The sequence below is a fragment of the Ambystoma mexicanum genome, chromosome 8 (genome assembly GCF_040938575.1).
Source record: "Ambystoma mexicanum isolate Mex_15411 chromosome 8, UKY_AmexF1_1, whole genome shotgun sequence".
Lineage (NCBI taxonomy): Eukaryota > Metazoa > Chordata > Amphibia > Caudata > Ambystomatidae > Ambystoma > Ambystoma mexicanum.
The window spans coordinates 921,986,103-922,005,893 of record NC_090929.1 but is presented as its reverse complement, the minus strand read 5'-3'; positions in this window follow the sequence as shown (position 1 = coordinate 922,005,893).

Sequence of the window (19,791 nt, the reverse complement as noted above, 5' to 3'; positions counted from 1 at the left end):
AGAAGCTGCAATGGAATGACGCTGAGTATTAAAACAAATGAAAATGCTACTAATAGATGAAGTGAGCATGGTCTCCAACCTAGTGTTGCCTTTGATTCACCTCAGATTACAAGAAGTACTTAAAAGTAACAACGAAGAAGTCTTTGCAGGGAAACACATTATCGTTTTCGGAGATCTTCTACAATTGACACCAGTGAAAGGTGAACCTATTTTTAAAACCTTAGGCCACAAACTCTGCCAGAGAACTGTTGGTAGCATAGGTAATGTCAATCTTTGGCAACATTTCCAATACAGAGAATTAACTGAGAACACGCGGCAATCTGCAGATCTGTCTTATGCCAACATCTTAAAAAGTATTAGAGTTGGTGTACTATCGCAAGAAGCACAAGTTGTATTGAAAAACAGGCACATTCAATCAAAAGGATTATGGTCCCTAAATTTCTCTACGTCTTCACAAATGTGCCGATCTGGCCCGGAAAGTGATATTTCAGGAACCTACATGCTGCGGGTGCCCAATTTCTATGGCACTCGGGCGCGGTTCGTAAGAAATGGCAACACATTACTCTTCCCTATGGTAACGGGGGTTTCACTGCCCCCGATTTTGCTAAATATTGGACAGCTGCGCAGGCCCAACACGCCACATACTGGTACACGTGCTCCGACCCCCCCGCATGTGAAGCTCGAGAAACTAGGGAGCGAGAGCGTTAACACCCTCTCCCTCATTCTCCATCACACATATCACGCCGACGCCCCGGCAGACCCTGTAGCGGCCACTGTCAGGGCCTGGAAATATATCTTGCAGACACAACCCGACCACCACCCGTACTACAAATGGCTGCCCATCTGGCAGTTCCCCGGCCTCAGCCCTACACATGATAAGCTTTTAATGAAACACTGGCATGATCTGGGCTATCAAGCCCTGACCGACTTTTACCCCGACGGGAAGTTTATCACTCCGCAGACGTGGCACCCCGGGACACCTGGGTACTGCATTGGAACTACTACAATACAACAGGCTGAGGGCGGTGTTCCGCGCCTGGTGGCCCTCATACCCAGATGAGCCCCCAGACTCACCTAAGACCCAGTATATATCCAACTCGGCTGGTGCTAGGGGGATAGTGTCCGCGCTGTACAAATTGTTGATGGCCGACCCCACAGACGTGCCAGTCAAGGCGCGAGATACGTGGAGTGAGGAGCTGGGCCTCCCCATCACGGACGCAATTTGGGGGAAAATGTGCATACACACTCGAACCACCTCTCTGAATGCCAGGCATAGGTGCATGCAATACGAGCTCCTTAACAGACTATATTACACGCCTCAAAGACTGGACAGGTTTGCACACACCCAGGCCCGCACCTGCCCTAAGTGCGGCTCTCCTGCTGCAGATCACACTCATATGTTATGGTCCTGTGACGCGCTGGGCCCATACTGGTAGGCCATAATTGAAGCTCTCTCAGACATCACAGCGTCCCGTATCCCTTCAGAACCCCTAGCTGTACTGTTCGGCCTTTGGGATAGCCCGGAGCTGAGGAAAATGTCTAGGTTTCTCAATGTTGCCACCATAATAGCCAAAAAATGCATATTACAATGTTGGAAGCGCCGACCCACCCCCTCGTTTGAGATGTGGATGAGGGCCCTCACCTGGACTCAAGCGTGCGAGGAGGACTACATCAATACCTTCCCGCTGGCCTCCCGTCCCAGGAATGTGTGGACGGAATTTTGCACCTATTTAAATAACAAAGATGACTTAGAACTATTGTCCTCCCCTCCTCCTGGTGATGTAAACTAATCCACCGCTGTGCCGCTTGAATCCGAGCAATGGCCCCATCGGTACCTGCCTAGTATTCCCATGTATTACACTACCATGTGTGTATCTGTTACTCTTGCTATGCTGTACATTGTGTTGATTGTCTGTTCTCTCACCATGCCAATAAAGAAAAGTTTTAAAAAAAAAGAAAAAACGGCACATTCATGCACTGTATGGCGATAATGCATGTGCAACTGATGTTATGGAACAAATAGGGCACAAAAATGTCAATTTTATGGCCTTATTGCCAACTCTTGCAAGCTGTTTCAAATTCAATGAAATAATGTTAAATAAAGAAATGCAACCAATAATGGCAATTAGTGCCACAGACAAACTCGACGTACATTGTATGACAGTACCCATGTGTGAGCAAGCCACAAAAAGACTAAATAGTTTAGAAAATTCAATCTCACAGCTGGGTTGGAAAAAATATTAAAATTATGCTTAAATTGTAGAGTAATGCTTAAACGTAACCTTGATGTCGAGCAAGGGCTAGTTAATGGAGAACTAGGTACAGTTGTTGGTTTTCAATCATACCCAAGTGACAGCAACATTCAGTTTGTCATAATTCGCTTTGATAAACTTTCAGAAGTGAAAAGGATAGGGATAGGGCGCTCAATTGCTCGATTACTTCTCTTCAAAGACAAGTATGTACGTAGAGAGCAATTTTCTCTAACTCTTGCATATGCAGTTACCATTCTTACCCTAGACAAAGCATTCATAGATATAGGAAACACAGTCTTTAAAGAAGGCTTTAGCTATGTAGCATTATCACGCTTACGTACACTTGATGGTCTATTGCTAATGAACTTTGATGCAAGTAAAGTGAAAGCTGATATTCCTTGCATTCTAGAATACAATAGACTGCGTTCACTGTACACCCCTCATCTGAAACAATATCCTGTTCCAGATAAAGTAAAACGTGGTAAAAGAAAACTAAATCAAACAGAAATGCAACAGAATCCAACAGCAAATTCCTCAAAGAAAAGAAGCTAAAGTTTCAGCAATTACCACAAACAAAGAAGAACCTATTAGGGAATGTAAACCAGGGCCATCGGCAAAGAAGGAACGGAATTCCGAAAAATGCACTCAGATACAGAACTAGCTGGCCCATTCAAATTTGCAAATGCAAGTGGGGTAAGTTGCTAGGCAAATGTAGCAATGAATATTCTATTTCAATTGACACCAATTGTTAGCAATATTTACTTGCACAGTATAGACCAATTGTGTTTGCAAATGTTAGTGCTTCATAGAAATGCAACAAGCAATCCTGACAACACATACAGTGTTCATGGAATACGGCAAGAATTGGATGACTGTGCTGGAATGGTGAGATTCACTCTGAACTCACAAGAAGATGCACAAGAATTTCTAATGTACTTACTATTAGTATTGGAAAACAAAAGCATACCTGTAAATGAAAATGTCCAGATTTCGTACATGTGGAAACATACATGCACTCTCTGTAGCAATGTGATACAGGACGAAATCCCAAATGAGCAATTTGTGTATGTTTCCATACCAAATTGTGAAAGCATTCCATTTCAGCAACTTGTACAGAATGCAAACCATGGCAGATTATGTACTATTTGCAATTCAGACAATCGCTCAACCTTACTGATACAATCACATAGTGCCTACATGATACTTATGCTTCTACGTTATAATGCAGATGGTACCAAAAACAACTGCAAACTGACAGGATTTATACACGGTCAAGTGTCACTTGGAAAGAAAACCTTTACAACAATAGGTATTATCTACCGTGCAGGAACTACAACCAATGCAGGTCACTACACTGCATACATTTAAAAGAAATGTGGATGGTTCGAACGTAATGATAGCACCATTACTCTAATGCAAAGATTGCCAGCTAATCTTACAAATGCGTATTTAAATCTTCTTAAAGCCAAAATTTAATAATGTGTACTTCAAGATTGCCAAAACATTATGTGAAAGACTACAAACAATTAGAATACGCCTATAGGTATCTAACTGCCCAAGAGGATATAACAATGACACAAATAAATGGATATCACAGATTTGTAGGAACACATGCACAGTTAGAATACGCTCAGAGGTATCTAACTGTTGTTAAAACTCGGAAGGAAGGGAACAAACATAACATTAATCTGAAAGATGAAGGAAACAGTATATAACAACAACACAAATAAATGAATATCACAGATCTGTAGGAACAAATGCACAGTTACAATATGCCTACAGGTATGTAACTGTTGTTAAAAATCAGCAGGAAGGCAACAAACATAACATTAATCAGAAAGATGAAGGAAACACTCAAAGGAAACAAGGAAGTAGGTAGGTCCATAGCAATAGAAGTTTTTTTTTTAATCCGACAAGGATTTTTTTTCCCAGACCCAAGGATTAGAAAAGCAAACACAGCCACTGAGCACAATGCACAGTACACTGGTTTGTAAACTACATATGAGGGTTAAAAAAAAGGTAAACTGTCTATTATGTAATGTAGTAAGTTTTCATAAAATACAAAGACTAACATAACTTTTTCTTTTATCACAGAAATTAAAAAAGGTATACTTCCGCGTAGTACGAAAAGCATTTCAAAAATATATGTGGATTCTGAACATAGTATGGAGTAAGTATATTGGCAGTCATTTTCTACACATGCAAATCTACACATCTAATCTATGGTAGTAATATGCTGCAGTGGCTGGAGGCTGCCCCTTGCATCTTCAGTGTCTAATCTACGACCTACGACTTATGACCAAAGTATAAAGAGTATACTTCCTAGCAACAACCATTGCTGCATATGGAAACCATGGTCCTTGTAAATTAGCTACTTATAAATTTACTGTTGAGACCATCGTCTGCAGCCATGTAGCCAAGACATTAGGGCGTGTACACAACTAGCACATTACACCACTCCTATATTAACTTATAACTCCACTGCTCATGACTTCAGTCTTGGGTGCATGGCCTTTGGGCATGCACTCAAGACTGTGGGTCCTGGCCAGAAACACCACAGCATATCAGAACCATTGTGCCTTCTCATTTCACTATATACAAAGCTGGTTTTGGGTGCATGGCCTTTGGCCATGCTCCCAAAATACTACGCCCTCCCCACAACCATTTTAATGATGTTCCATAGTACAAGTGTACCAATAGTTGTGATGTGCGTACAAGGTGGCCATATAAAATACATCATGAAGAGGTTCTAACTTTCTTATTGGGTGCATGGCCTTCGCTCATGTACCCAAGAGTGCAGGGTCTCCCCAAAACCACCTCAGTGATGTGTGGTAGTGGGGTTTTTTCTATAAGTGTGGTATCCTTCACTGCTTCTGGCCAGACACTTCACTCCTAGCTGTATGTCCATAGATATTACATGGGATGGGTGTGCAGTGGCTTCCACGTTCAGTACTTACAACTTTGTTGTTGGGTACATGGCCTTTGGCCATGCACCCAAGACTGCACACACTCCCCACAACTTAGCAATCGATAGCCAATACTACAGGTGTATCCATGGGTGTGACATGCTGCGGTGGTTGTGGCCAGGGCCTACAGTCTTGGAAGTAAGGCCTTCGGCCTTCGGCCTACGTCCATGCATCCAAGACTGTAGGCCCTGGCCACAACCACTGTTGCATTTCACACCCATGGCGGCGTACTAATGAATATAATAATACCCATAGGAAAAAGTATTGCAATTATGGCATGTTGTCAATTTCAATGTTCGCTACCACTACGCGTCTCCTTACAACAGTAACAAGTTTCCTGTGCACTGCATGGACTGAAATGCTACCGTTATTACACCCCTTATTTTCTGTTCGTTCAAGGTGGCCATAGAAAACACACCGTGAAGACCGACCCCCAGAACAAATGAATTGATCACCCATGTCTTACTGTCGGAACCTGTCTCAACGCTATGTGACACAGCAAAAGAGTTTTATAAATATAGCATGTGTACGCTGGGTGTTGCTCCGCTATCGGCGGATCCAAGAGGTTGGGCGCAGCCAAACAATCTGATGCAGAGCACGTCTCACAGCAGCCAATCGGCAGAGACGTTACATGTCCGCGGTCATGACGCGAGCCCATTAGCCAATTGTTATCTCGTGCGCAGAGCGAAAAGGGAAGTGTGACCGCGGAGCGGACATAGATATCACTAATTTTTTGAGACATACTTTTTGGTCGTTTTAAAGAAAAATACTGCACGGATTGTCATGAAATTTACGAAAGCACGCTTTCTGGATCAAGCCACTGTACCTGCCGCAAATTTCGTGAAAATCCGTCCAGCGGTTTGACCTGTAGCCGTGCGCAAAATTGTTCCCCCATTCAGTTTATGGGAAAAAAATACCCCCCCCCCACGGAACAAACATCACCAAACTTTGCAAAAACAATTCAGAGTGGCCAATATACTATTTTTGCAAAGTTTGGTGAGGATTTGTCCATTGAATGCATTGAAAAGTTAGATGTGAGACCTTATCTGACATGAGATTCTCTGTGAGGGAATTTATCAACACTACACGAGCACTGACTCTAGTGTTAGTCTCTATTTACTTATAGATGAGTAGAATATATACAAATAGGGTAACACAGAGTTGAGCAAAATGGCACTCTTATTTTGAAAAGATTGGCAATGTCTGAACATGCATGTTTTGCCACATCTAGGGATGATACGTCAGTGCTTACAAAAGATACATATATGCATAGAGACAACGCTGAAAAGTTAGATTTGAAACCTTAACTTGTGTGAGATTCTCTGTAAAAGAATTTCCCATTACTATAGGAGCATTCATCCTAGCGTTAGTTTGCATGTACTTATAGACAAGTGGGAATGTGTTTAATACTATAAAGAAGAAATACACACTTTGGTAAAAAACAGAAAACCCCCATGAAAGTAAACATGGATACAAGAATAGCATTTCGGTGCTGGACTGCCCATGTGGGCAGGAGAAAGACTGATATGCAAATAGATATTTCCCATCAGTGAAAGGTACACTGAGCGAAAAGCAGATGGCTGAAAACTCTCAAAGTGGTTAATAACCACTGAACAGGTTATCATGCAGTGTTCTTTAGAGAGAGGGGCACCTGCTACCTTTTTTGTATTTTTGAAAGGAACTTGGGTTTGGTCACCCTAAGTTACCTGGGGGTAATCAGACGTGTACTCCCTGCTCACTGTGCTCAGAGAGGCACAGCTCCACCTCACTGATGAGGCCCAACAAGGCTAAAACACGTGTATGGGGTTGCTGTTGGTACTCCTGTTCAGCAAGGAATTGCTATAGCATTTTGGTGCTGGACCACCCATGTTGGAGGGACAAAGACTGATATGCAAATTAATATTTCCCATCTATGAAAGGTATGGTGAGCAAAGAACAGATGGCTTCAAACTCTCAAAGTATTGTCATGCCGTGTTCTTTCAAGAGAGGGGCTCCTGCTACCTTTTTTCTATTTTTGGAAGGAACTTGGGTTTGGTCACCCTAAGTTACCTGGGGGAAACCAGACGTGGACTCCCTGCTAACTGTGCTCAGAGAAGCACAGCTCCACTTCACTGATGAGGCCCAACAAGGCTGAAACACATGTATGGGGTTGCTATTGGTACTAATGTTCAGAATGAAATTGCTAAAGCATTTTGGTGCTGGACTGCCCATGTGGGCGGGACAATGACTGATATGCAAATTGATATTTTCCATCTGTGAAAGGTACAGTGAGCAAAAATCAGATGGCTGCAAACTCTCAAAGTGGTTAATAACCACTGAACAGGTCACCATGCTGTGTTCTTTCGAGAGAGGGGTGCCTGCTACCTTTGTTGTGTTTTTGGAAGGAACTTGGGGTTGGTCACCCTAAGTTACCTGGGGGCAACCAGACATGGACTCCCTGCTCACTGTGCTCAGAGAGGCACAGCTCCACCTCACTGATGAGGCCCAACAAAGCTGCAACACGTGTATGGGGTTGCTGGTGGTACTGTTGTTCAGAAGGGAATTGCCATAGCATTTCGGTGCTTGACTGCCTGCTACCTTTTTTGTATTTATGGATACAAGAAGGAACTAATAGCATTGTACCATTGTATTGCATTATGACATACAAATAGTAACATCAAGATGGCACTCTTTTTGGGACGTAGTCCTACGATACGTTTACATGCAGTGCCTGAGTTGCATGTAGTTATCAAGCATTTGGCACACTGCACTCCATCCAATAACGGATCGGAGAAGCTGTTCTCCTATTAGAAGGAAGAAAAGCAGTATATGTTAAGCGATAATGTCTAATATGAGGAGTGCCTCTAGGGCAAATAAGAGGGACATGATTAGAAATTAACGCATCCCACTCTTAAGCAATGATGTTTTGCTGTAAAAACAACATTGTCATTCCACAATTACTTGAAGGCATGCATCAATGAATTTTCGAACAAGTGGTGTTATTCCTTTTTACTAATGTATAACTTGTTGCTCTTCGAACTCCCCTCTCCATTAAGAGTGAGATCCCTCAGAATCCCCATGTAGTAGCATATTTGGGCAATGAACATGCCGTTTTTTTCATCTGACACAAACACTTATAGATCTGAATAACAGATTGGGTGAGCTCAATGACTAATGACAAAATCGCATGATGAATAGAATACAGAAAAAAGGTGTCATGCTGGGTCCTCTTGGAGCTATTTAGCACTGTACTAGATGTACATAAAATACATAGGGCTGAACACCTCCCTTTATATTGATACATAAATATCTATATGTATTGTTTTCCATCATACAGTGTTGCAGCACTGAACCTAACAACCTCATTACTAGGTTTGCCATGAAAAGGAGCTCAATACCATGTCCAGAAACATATGAGGGTGAGTGAAATTGATGATATGAGAATAATAACCAGTGGATCCAGGTATGATATTCAGGTTACTAACTCAATGAGCATTTTTATTGACAGAAATATTTGTCTCTCCTTGTTATCCTTTCTCTACAGATATCATGTAGCAGTCAGAGCATGTGAAAACCTGGCACACTGGCAAATGGGGTTAGCGCTCCACACATGGGAGTCTCTAGTCCTGAAGAAAGCAGTTAAACAAACGAGTTATACTGAAACTGGTTGACTATATTAGATATAAAACAGCAAAGTGTTGACCACAAACAAGAAGAAATCTAGTGGCTGCAGAGCAGCCTCTTTTTGAAAGCTTATGCATTAGAAGTATTTCAGTTTTGGGCTTTTATTAAGATTATTTTCTTAAAAATCCTGATCCTAGAATACTGGTATGTGGTCTCTAGTCCAACAAGGACAAAGGACAATATTTGCTCAACAAATCTTGGTTGTCTGTGACTTTTCCCACAGACGTAGATGAACGTCGAAATAAAGTTGATAAATGTCACTTTTATCATTCAATATCACAAAAAACACGTTGAAGAGAGTGGACTGTGTCTCACTCAAACTCATTGCTAGTATTGGAATGTGCATCATCTGCTGTCCCCCTATTTAAGATAGGTGGCACACCACTAAAAACTAGGGTTTTGCGTCACATACTAGGGTCAGCAGATATTCCTGGAGGGAGAGATAGTGACAAATTTGGGCACTCAGGAATCAAATTGGATTCTTTCGTTTTTGTGATATAGTAGATATGGGGGTATTGAAAAAATCAAGACACCCTCTTGGGACCTCCTTGGTTTTCTTATGCTATTGGTGGACCCATAACCACAGCTCTCATAAACACATATTCCTGTGGTGACACTGCCATTTTAAAATTAACTTGATATTGACATTTACCAAGTAAACAACCATAGGCCGCACAACAATGAAACATTTCTAGACCATTGACATTGTTAAAATGAACAAAATCCTGCTTTTTTAGGGATATTTTGTAGGTTTGTATGGCCCATTACCAAGGCTACAAATGGGATTCATTTGCACGCTTCTCGTGTCATCACAGGATTAGAGATATGCATGCAATTTTCCACAGCTAGAGACGATCTGGAACAAGCACAAAAATGTATCCTCACAGTCACACTAATATAAGACACACACCAAACAAACATACTTAGGCATTGTTAAAACAAAGACAATTCCTTAATGTATGTATTTGTATCTCACTTTAGTTTGCTTGTTACTGTGTTTTAGGGAGAATTCTCATTTCTGTGCTCATTCCCTTATACCTAGAGTCCCCCCAGCTCTTTTGCTGGACTTTAGGACTTTTTAATTTTAACCCTGGAGTGAGTGAGACCTTTTTCTCACTCTCTAATGTTTTTTGACCTGATTTGGATTATGTGTTTCCACTGTTTTTTGAGTCTGACAAACTCCACAGGCATCTACTTTGTGTATGGTGACACACAGCACCTTTAGTGCAGTGTCACAGAGAAATACTTTATATTCTCATAAGGCTTAAATACCTTTTCTTGTGTGAACTACTGCTCCCAAGAATAGTAAAGTGAAATTGACTTTACTTACCTTTTCTTTGTAGGTCCAGCACACACCATCCTATTGTGCTGGGGGGGTTACCTAGTAGCCTCCTACATTCTCATGTAAACAATTATATGTTACCCTCACTGCTTTAAATGGCTGGTGGCAGTGGTTTCATGCTCCTACCATTGTGCTTTTCTACTGTTGGCCGAATCCTCAGCTGCAGTACAGCACCCATGGGTCACACTTTTGTGAAATGCCCCAGTCTTCTTTTTTCACCCTTTTCTGTTTGTGTGGTCTTTTTTTGGTTTTAGTCTACGCGCCACGCCAGTGTTGAGCCCTTTCTTCATTTTGTCTTTGACGGGCTTCAGTCTTTAAACCGCCTCCGGCTCCAGTGTGTCTGGAAAGGAGGGATGTGAGGGAGGTTAGCAAAGCTCCCCTGTCCTTTGTCTCTAGGAGTGCATGAATTAAACCAGTACTGATTGGCTGGCTGGCTGTCCTTTCATTACAGTCATCCTCTGTTTGAATGACAACCTGCTTAAAAAGTGAGGGTTTTGGGACTAGATTCAGAGTCGACCACTGGGAGAAACACCCGATGAAGAAACCATGAACAAAGCTTGCTGCATCCTCCTGGACCTTGGAATTGCCTGGTGAAGCCCTGCTGCTGTGCTGAAACTCCTTTTTCTGATCGACAAGAGAAGCTCCGAAAAGGAGGACTTCTTCCCTTGGGTTAGTGGGACCAGCTAACGCGACACAAATTCTGCTGGACCATCTTTCTTGATTGGCTGTACTTCTTTGCTGCTGCAAGAACCGAGTGCCAGGGCCGGTAAATCCATAGTCGAGTGTAATGCCTGCAATACAGCCAGATGCTCCAGGAGCCTCCTAAATTCCCTCCAGAAGCAGGATGACCAGAGTCTGAGTCCCCTCACCAGAGTGCAGGACTCAAGGAGTGAAGGAAGCCCATCTGGTATCCGAGATCTGTGGTGGTACTGTTTACCACGCACTGAAACCGCAAAGTGCTGTTGATCTGAAAAGAGCCATAGCTGCCGATGACTTCCAAACTGCTGTCACAGGAGTCCTCCAGATGTCCTCCCTCTTATAACACAAGACGGAGGCTCAGGAACCCAGGATCTGCATTGTTGCAACTGGAAAGAATCCAGCAGGACCACTTCTCTTCAAACCAGAGGTACTGTTTAGACTTGGGCTACTTACCTCAGTGTCTGTACCTGTGCCCTTCTCAGTTGAGACTTTTATTAGCTACTTTTGTTGGAGTTGATTGCAACTCTGCTTTTCACAAGTGTAACAGCTTGTGACCCTACACGTGATTTCTACAAAACTCTCTAACTTTGTGCAAGACCTTTACTATCTAAGAAGTGCATTAGCTCTATAGACTGTGCCTCAATTGACTTTGGCTGTCCTGGTTCCCTGCAGACTCTTCTACTCCATTGACTTTGATATTTGTGTCCCTTAGAGGTGGTAACTTATTTTAAACTGTTATTGCTGGGAAAGGCTTGTCTAGACCTCATGGGAAGATTAATTGTCCTCGCCTATACTGAGAACCGGTTTTAACCTTGTTCCTTCCTTTAACCTTTCCTTTCTGCAACCTTAGCATCAGGAAAAAATAACTATTGAAATATAAATGCCATTACTGTCCTTGTGAATGAAGTCACCTCTGGGTGTAGGAAGTGTGTAAAAAGCATCTATAAAGAGTAATCACTAAACTTATGCTGATTCTAGACAAGTGTTTTAAAATATATTTGCTTGTTATAATCCTTGACCTTTTTAAACAATGCATATTTAAAGATTGATGTTAGATAAATAAATATTTATAACTGAAAACTTGATTGTAAGTGTTACTTGGCTACTTGTATTGGCGAATTTCATTGCTACCGCTCCACAGCTCACATTTTCCCCTATTGAGATAGGCCTTGCTGCTCAGTCACACTACCAGCTAGTGTAGTACAAACCTATACCAAAAGGTGGGATACCAAGCTGATAAGTGTTGTGTAGTCTCACACAGTGTTACTACACCAACTCTTACCTAACACTGTGGCTATGAAACCACATCCACCGCATTAATGATCTGATGTCTCCAGCTACTTTACACAGCCCCTGATTGGCTCACGTCGATGTCCATGATCATTACACCACTCCCAAGGACATGTATAGGATTCTTTCATTGGATTTTGGATTGGGTTGTGAGATACTTAAGTCCACCTGAAAAAGCATCTTTTATTAAGTAAACCAATTTTTCCTCTATCTTTTTTTATCTTCCTGTACTTCTAAACCTTTCTCCCGTGTGACATTGTCCTTTTGCCTGTCATTTTTCTCTTCTTTTACACATTTTCTTCCCACGTCGTGGAATTTCCCACATGTAGAGACCATGTACCGAGGACAGCAGTCAAGACGAGATTGTCAAAGGTTTCCCTCCGGATCACCTGAGTTCTCTTCTTGTGGCGTTCCGCGGAGGACTCCTTCTCCCGGCCGGACTGGGACTTGTATAAGTGCGCGCGAGTCGAGTCTGACTCCAGCGCGAGCGTTCAAAGTTCCAGGAAGTCGCGTGTTCCAGAACATCCTGGAAGAGGATCGAAAAAAGGTAAGGGATACTGGAAACAGGGGAAAAGGGAAGAAGAATAAGGGCGTTGGCCAGGAACTTGGAAGGGTAATGCCGAGCAGCACACACACGTCGAGACACTACCTAGAGATAGCGTTGAGACGCGCGGAGGTGCGGTGGCGTGGCCCATTTATAGAACGTGCCATGTCCGACGTATAGGCTAGAACGGAACACGGCACTGGGCACGGCCATGTTGGAAGTATCAAGGAGCACACTCTCCATCTGGACCAGGACCAGGAAGACCAGAAAGGGCTATGTCCATGGTTCATGACAGCATGCCTCCTCCGAAACCCCATCCCACCAGGCTTGCCAGGGTGTATGAGATGGAATCTTCTCAGCAATCGAGGGGTGTTTAGGTTGGATAGTGGTTCCCATGTTCTCTCGCTAGGAGGATAGCCTTTCCACTTGACCAGGTATTGAAGCCGACCCCATTTGTACCTGGAGTCACATATTCTGGATACTTCATATTCCAGCTGATTGCCACTATCACAGGACTGGGTCTGCCGGTTTTTCGGGTGGAGTGGATGTAGGGTTTGAGTAGAGAAGTGTGAAAAACTGGATGTATTCTCTTCCAGGAGTCTGGTAGCTTGAGCCGATAAGAAACAGGATTGATGATTTCTTTTATGGAAAATGGACCATAATATCGGGGGGCTAACTTGTTAGGGCGTAAATGTCGTGGTAATAGTTTCGAGGACAACCAGACCTGGTCACCAATAGAATAGGAGGGTGCTGGTCTTCTTTTGGAATCAGCATATCGCTTAGTGCGAATCTGGGCCTTTCCCAATTGTTCCTTGGCTTCTTTGTGGATGTTGAGGAGAGTTTCAATCCAGGAATCAAGTGAAGGTACTGGAGTTGGATGTGGTAGAACTGAAGGTAACACGGAGGGATGAAAACCTTGACTGCAATAGAAGGGGCTAACGTTGATCGCTGAGTGATCTGAATTGTTATAGGCAAATTCGGCCAAGGGTATAAGGAGGGACCAATCATCCTGCACCTTGGTTGCGAAACAACGAAGATATTGCTCCAGGGTTTGATTAACACGTTCTGTGGCCCCGTTGGTCTGTGGGTGATATCCAGATGGAAGAGCGCGTTGAATCCCTAGAACACGACAGAGATGTTTCCAGAATTGTGAAATATATTGCGGTCTGATATGATCTTGGAAGGGAGTCCATGAAGACGGAAAATGTGTTCTAGGAAAATTCCTGCGAGCTCTGAAGAGGAAGGAAGTTTATAGAGAGGCGTGAAATGTGCCATATAAGTAAACAAGTCTATGGTTACCATGATGGTCGTGTAACCCCGGGAAGGTGGTAATTCCACAATGAAGTCTGTAGCTATACATTCCCATGGTCTTGTTGGCAGTGTAGGTTGCAATAGAAGGCCCGCCGATCTCTTATTGTCGTGCTTATTCTGACTGCAGACAGTACAGGTCTTGATGTACTCTTGTACCTTGCATTTCATTTCCGGCCACCAAAACTGTCTTTGTATAAGACGGAGCATGTTGGTTACACCATGATGTCCAGAATGAAAAGTATCATGGCAGAGAGTTATTATTTTATGTTGAAGTTTCGGTGTGGGAATGACCAAGGCATTGTCCTTGAATAAGTATCCTTCCTTGATTCTTAGGTTCCAGGGATTCTTCCTAGAGACGTCCTTCCAGAGGTCAGAGGACTGGGTTTTGTCTCGAATCTCTTCCAAGAGGTTGATCGCTTGAGCTATGAAGATTGTGTTGGGAAACATTGTGGGATAGGTCCTATCTTCAGTGGTTAAATAGTCAGGACGTCGGGACAAGGCGTCCGCAATCACGTTTTGTGATCCAGGAACATGAGTGATTTGAAATTGGTACTGGGCGAAGAAGTAGGCCCAATGCGCCTGACGTCTGTTCCTGCACTCCATAGATTGGAGAATTTGTAGATTTCGATGGTCCGTACGGACCTGGACTGGATATCTAGCACCCAGGAGTAAATGTCGTCATTCTGTGAAGGCTTGGCGGATTGCCAACAGCTCCTTTTCCAGGACGGAGTAATGGGTTCCGCTGGTTGTTAGGGTTCTAGAGAGGTAAGCCACTGGGTGGTCCATCTTGTCCTCAAGCACCTGTTTCAAGACTGCTCCTATGGCATGGTTGGAGGCATCCGTTTCCACTATGAGAGGGCGATCTAAGTCAGGCTGAGCCAGGACGGGGGCTTGTGTGAATCTTGTCTTCAATCGTTGAAAAGCCTTCTCTTGCGAGGAAGACCAGATGAAGGGAACATCCTTCTTCAGCAGAGCAACGATCGGTTGGACGAGCTCAGAAAAGGTAGGAATGAACTTTCGATAAAAGTTAGCAAGTCCCAAGAAAGACTGAACCTGATTCACCGATGTAGGAGCAGGCCAGGCCAGTATGGCCTTTACCTTTGAAGGGTCCATTCCAACTCCTTCTGGGCTGAGGATGAATCCAAGGTAATGAACTGAAGTCACGTGAAAAAGACATTTCTCAGATTTGACCAAGAGCTTGTTTTCACGGAGCCGTTGTAGTACCGCCATGACATGTTCTTCATGTTTCAAGGGATCCTTGGAATAAATCAAAATGTCGTCTAGATAGACAATGACAAAGAGAAAAAGCATGTCAGAAAACACCCTATCCATGAAACGTTGAAAAACTGCAGGGGAATTAGCTAATCCAAAGGGCATGACTAGATATTCAAAGTGACCAAAGGGCGTTCTAAAGGCGGTCTTCCATTCGTCTCCTTCCCGGATACGGATTAAGTGATAGGCACCCCGGAGGTCCAACTTCGTGAATATTACGGCGCCTCTGACAGCCTCCAGGATATCTGAAATCAGAGGCAGAGGGTACCGATCTTTGAGGGTGCATTGATTTAGACCACGGTAGTCGAGGCAGGGTCTGAGTTCCTTGGAATCCTTCTTAGGAACGAAGAACAATGAGGCACCCGCTGGAGATTTTGAGGGTCTTATGGTGCCATTTTCCAAATTGATGTCCAGGTATTCTCGGAGGGCCTTTTTCTCAGGTTCTGAAAGGATAAACATTCTGCCAAAGGGAATTACTGCCGAGGGATCTGTCTCAATGGCACAATCTTCGGGTCTGTGAGGGGGTAAAGCCTGGACTATGGCAGTCGAAAAGACATCATTATATCCTTGGTAGACCTCTGGGACTTGTACAATGTTGGAAACCATGAGTGAGGTTTTTTGTTCTCCTGAATGTTCAATAGCTGGTGTTAAGGAGAGATCCAGGGATAAACAGTGGGACATACAAAACTCAGAGCCCAGAAACAATGACCCTGCTGTCCAATTAATGTACGGATTATGTCTTTGAAGCCAGGGCATACCCAGAACCATTGGGTATTGGGCTGATTTGATGATGTTGAATGTAATCTGCTCTTGGTGGTGGTTTATGGAGAGACAGACCTCTTTTGTCTGTAGGGTTATGGGTCCTGAAGAGAAAGGTCTCCCATCAATTGCTTCTGCCGGCTGTTTAATGTTCTGTGACTCATATGGTATTTTATGTCTGATAACCCAGTCTTGATCAATGAAAATTCCCATAGCTCCACAGTCCACCAGGGCCAGTATGGGATAGGTCTTGTGCTTGGAGGGCGATAGAAAGGCCTGTAGCACCACCAGGTTATTCTGTCCAGGAGAGTTCAAGGATGTGATTGATGTGGAGCAGACATCTTTCTCCCGAAACCTCGCTCCATCTAGGGCCGGGAGCTGGCGTTTCCCGAATGCTAAAGGACATTCTCTAACGAGATGCTTGTCTGAGGCACAATACATACACAGGCCGGTGTGAATTCTTCTCATCCTTTCTTGTGGAGTAATTGGCCCACGAAAGGCGCCTATTTGCATTGGTTCGGAGTCGTTATCAGGGGTTGAGACAGGATCGGATTTCACAGTCGACTCCGGAGGGGTTGGTTGAAAGGCAGTCTTAGCCTTTTTCCTTTCAGCCCTTCTTTCCTGGATACGAAAGTCTATTTGTAAGGCTAGATCTACCAAAGCCTGAAACGAACTGGGGCAAGCCACTCTGGCTAATTCATCCTTGATATCGTCATTTAGACCCCTGCGAAATAAGGTGAAACACGCTTCAGGGCCCCAATCAGCCTCCTTTACCAGCTGTTTGAATCTGGTAACGAACGTTAGCATATCCTGGGATCCCTGACGAAAATCAAGTAGGCGTTCCTGGGCGCTGAACACTTGTTCGGGGCGGTCAAACATAGACTTAAGCGCCTGGATAAATGCATCATAATCGTCTAGGAGGACGTCTCCTGAGTTCACTAGGGGAGTGGCCCAAGATAACGCATGCCCTATAAGATGGGAGATTATGAAGCCCACCTTGGCCCTGGAAGTTGAAAAATAATAGGGCTTGAATGTAAAATGCACCAAGCAGGAATCCAGAAATCCACGTACGGATTTTGGCGAGCCATCGTATTTGTCTACCACTCCACCCAGTATCAAGCTTTCCTTATGGGCAGAGTCACGTGACAGCACTAATTGTTTGAAGGCTGCGTTCTCTGCCTTTAAGTTCTGTACCTCGGTTGTTAGCTCCTGCATGCCGCGCATGAGGTCCTGGACCGCTTTCTCCATAGCGGTATCAGTGTTGATCGTTTGGCGTCTCAATCTGTCAAAGGTTTCCCTCCGGCTCACCTGAGTTCTCTTCTTGTGGCGTTCCGCGGAGGACTCCTTCTCCTGGCCGGACCGGGACTTGTATAAGTGTGCGCGAGTCGAGTCTGACTCCAGCGCGAGCGTTCAAAGTTCCAGGAAGTCGCGTGTTCCAGGACGTCCAGGAAGAGGATCGAAGAAAGGTAAGGGATACTGGAAACAGGGGAAAAGGGAAGAAGAATAAGGGAGTTGGCCAGGAACTTGGAAGGGTAACGCCGAGCAGCACACACACGTCGAGACACTACCTAGAGATAGCGTTGAGCCGCGCGGAGGCACGGGGGCGTGGCCCATTTATAGAACGTGCCGTGTCCGACGTACAGGCTAGAAGGAACACGGCACTGGGCACGGCCATGTTGGAAGTATCAAGGAGCACACTCTCCGTCTGGACCAGGACCAGGAAGACCAGAAGGGGCTATGTACATGGTTCATGACAGAGATTCAACACGTCACTGTTCCTAATGAAGACAACATCAACTGGGTTTCAACCACCTCACCCCCATGCAAGAAGGCCAAGACCTCCATGCAGGCTTCCGCCAGTTTACTGGTGCAGGAGAACTACACTCTCAAGTAGGTGGAGTCTTTACATTGCACCTTCTACTGCAAGGTACTGTGACAGGGGCAGTCCACAGTTTCTTCCCATGGCCTGCGCATATCATCCTTGGTACACTACCTCAATCATGTCCACTGGGAAGAAGTGGAAGAGCCTTACCAGCAGGCGCCCAACCAAAAGCAGAAGGTGAAGGCCAATGGACCCCAGGCAGCACAACACCATGCAGTGCTCCCTCCATCTCTCCATCTACACCATCAGCTCTGGCCACATCACATCAACATAAACACCACCACCACCGAACATCCAAAGCCACCACAGGCTCAGGGCATTCTGCATTAAGCGGAGCAGTGGCAGCCAGATTCTGAACACAGCCTGCTGTCATCATACCCACTTTAAATCTGCAAGAGTGCATGGTATTATTGCTTGCATGCCACAATACGCTGACTCTAGGAGGTGCTAACCTAGATGAGTGGGGAGTTCAAATTGCAAAGCATCAGCAGTCCCCCCTTTTTTTACATAAATATTCCCAAAAAATGGTTTAAAAAACAAAACCACCAAAATAAAAGACAAAAGAATACAACTTACAAAAAAAGTGATGTCCCATTTCATTAAAGCGTATTACATGCAACTAACCTAAAGTTATTCCCATCTATGTTCCCCCTCACCCTTCCACCTTCAAAGTAACCTCTTAGAACCACTCTCAAAGAAATTAAATATAGGAAGTAATAATGCACACACTGTATAAATGGATTGATAAACTGTATATCATCCTTTTTATACAGTATGTGTCACTAGAACCCAATGTATGTATCCAACTTTCCATTGCTGTAGGTATACAGAAATCCACCATTTCATTACCACTCGGATTTCATGGAACATGCATATGGGCACTTGTATCATTTCATCACCTCAAATTACTCCATTGCACAAAGGCGCCCATGCCACACCAAACCCACTCTACCGTTTCCTCATCGTCCCACAGATGTCCCTGTTAATATTCACTCAATCTTTCCTCTCACACACTTCCATTTAATATATGTAATGTTATCATCGTGCTAACAAAGCCGTGGGTAAATCGCGTTATTATCATGGTAATGAAAATTCCTTCGAACAGTCCTCATTTTGTGCTCCATTCCAAAATCCTCAAATTTCATGGTGTCCTCTCACCCCCTCCCCACCACTAGCCTGACACCTTACAATCCTTTCTTCACCTCTAAATTGTTTTCTGGCACTTTTTGTTTTCAACTTCCCATGGTATACCCACGGGAATCACTGGCATCTGGCCAAAAAAGAGCATATTTTCATTTCTGAAAAGCCTCTGCTGCAAAGCATCACTGTAGATAGAGCTTTTTTTGGGAGAGGTGGGCACCCCCTTACCCATTGAATATATTAAACTAGTGAGAGGAATAAGTTCAAATCTGTCCTGGAAATTAAATAATTTTTTTGTGCCAAGTTGCTTCTTTTTTGGTCCCAATCCGCCCAGTGGTTTTCATGCTTTAGCTTTACCAAATTTTGACTTTTTCTGCATGCAAAAATAAATGGGAGTAATTTGAAAACTGCATTGTTTTCCTTTCTTAATAATGTTTTTATTTTTTAACGAATGTTTGCCAAAATGTCCAGTCTTAAGGGGCATGTCACAAACACTTTGTTTGGCGAATGTCCTTCAAATCTATCATGAAAGTCGAAAGTTATTAGCAATCAAATTTTCGAATTTCCTATGACTCAATACTGTCATCTTAACTATAGGGCGGTGATGGTGGCACTTTGAATCTCTCGTTCTGTTGTAATTGCTATAAGAACTGGTTCCATGTCATTTCATC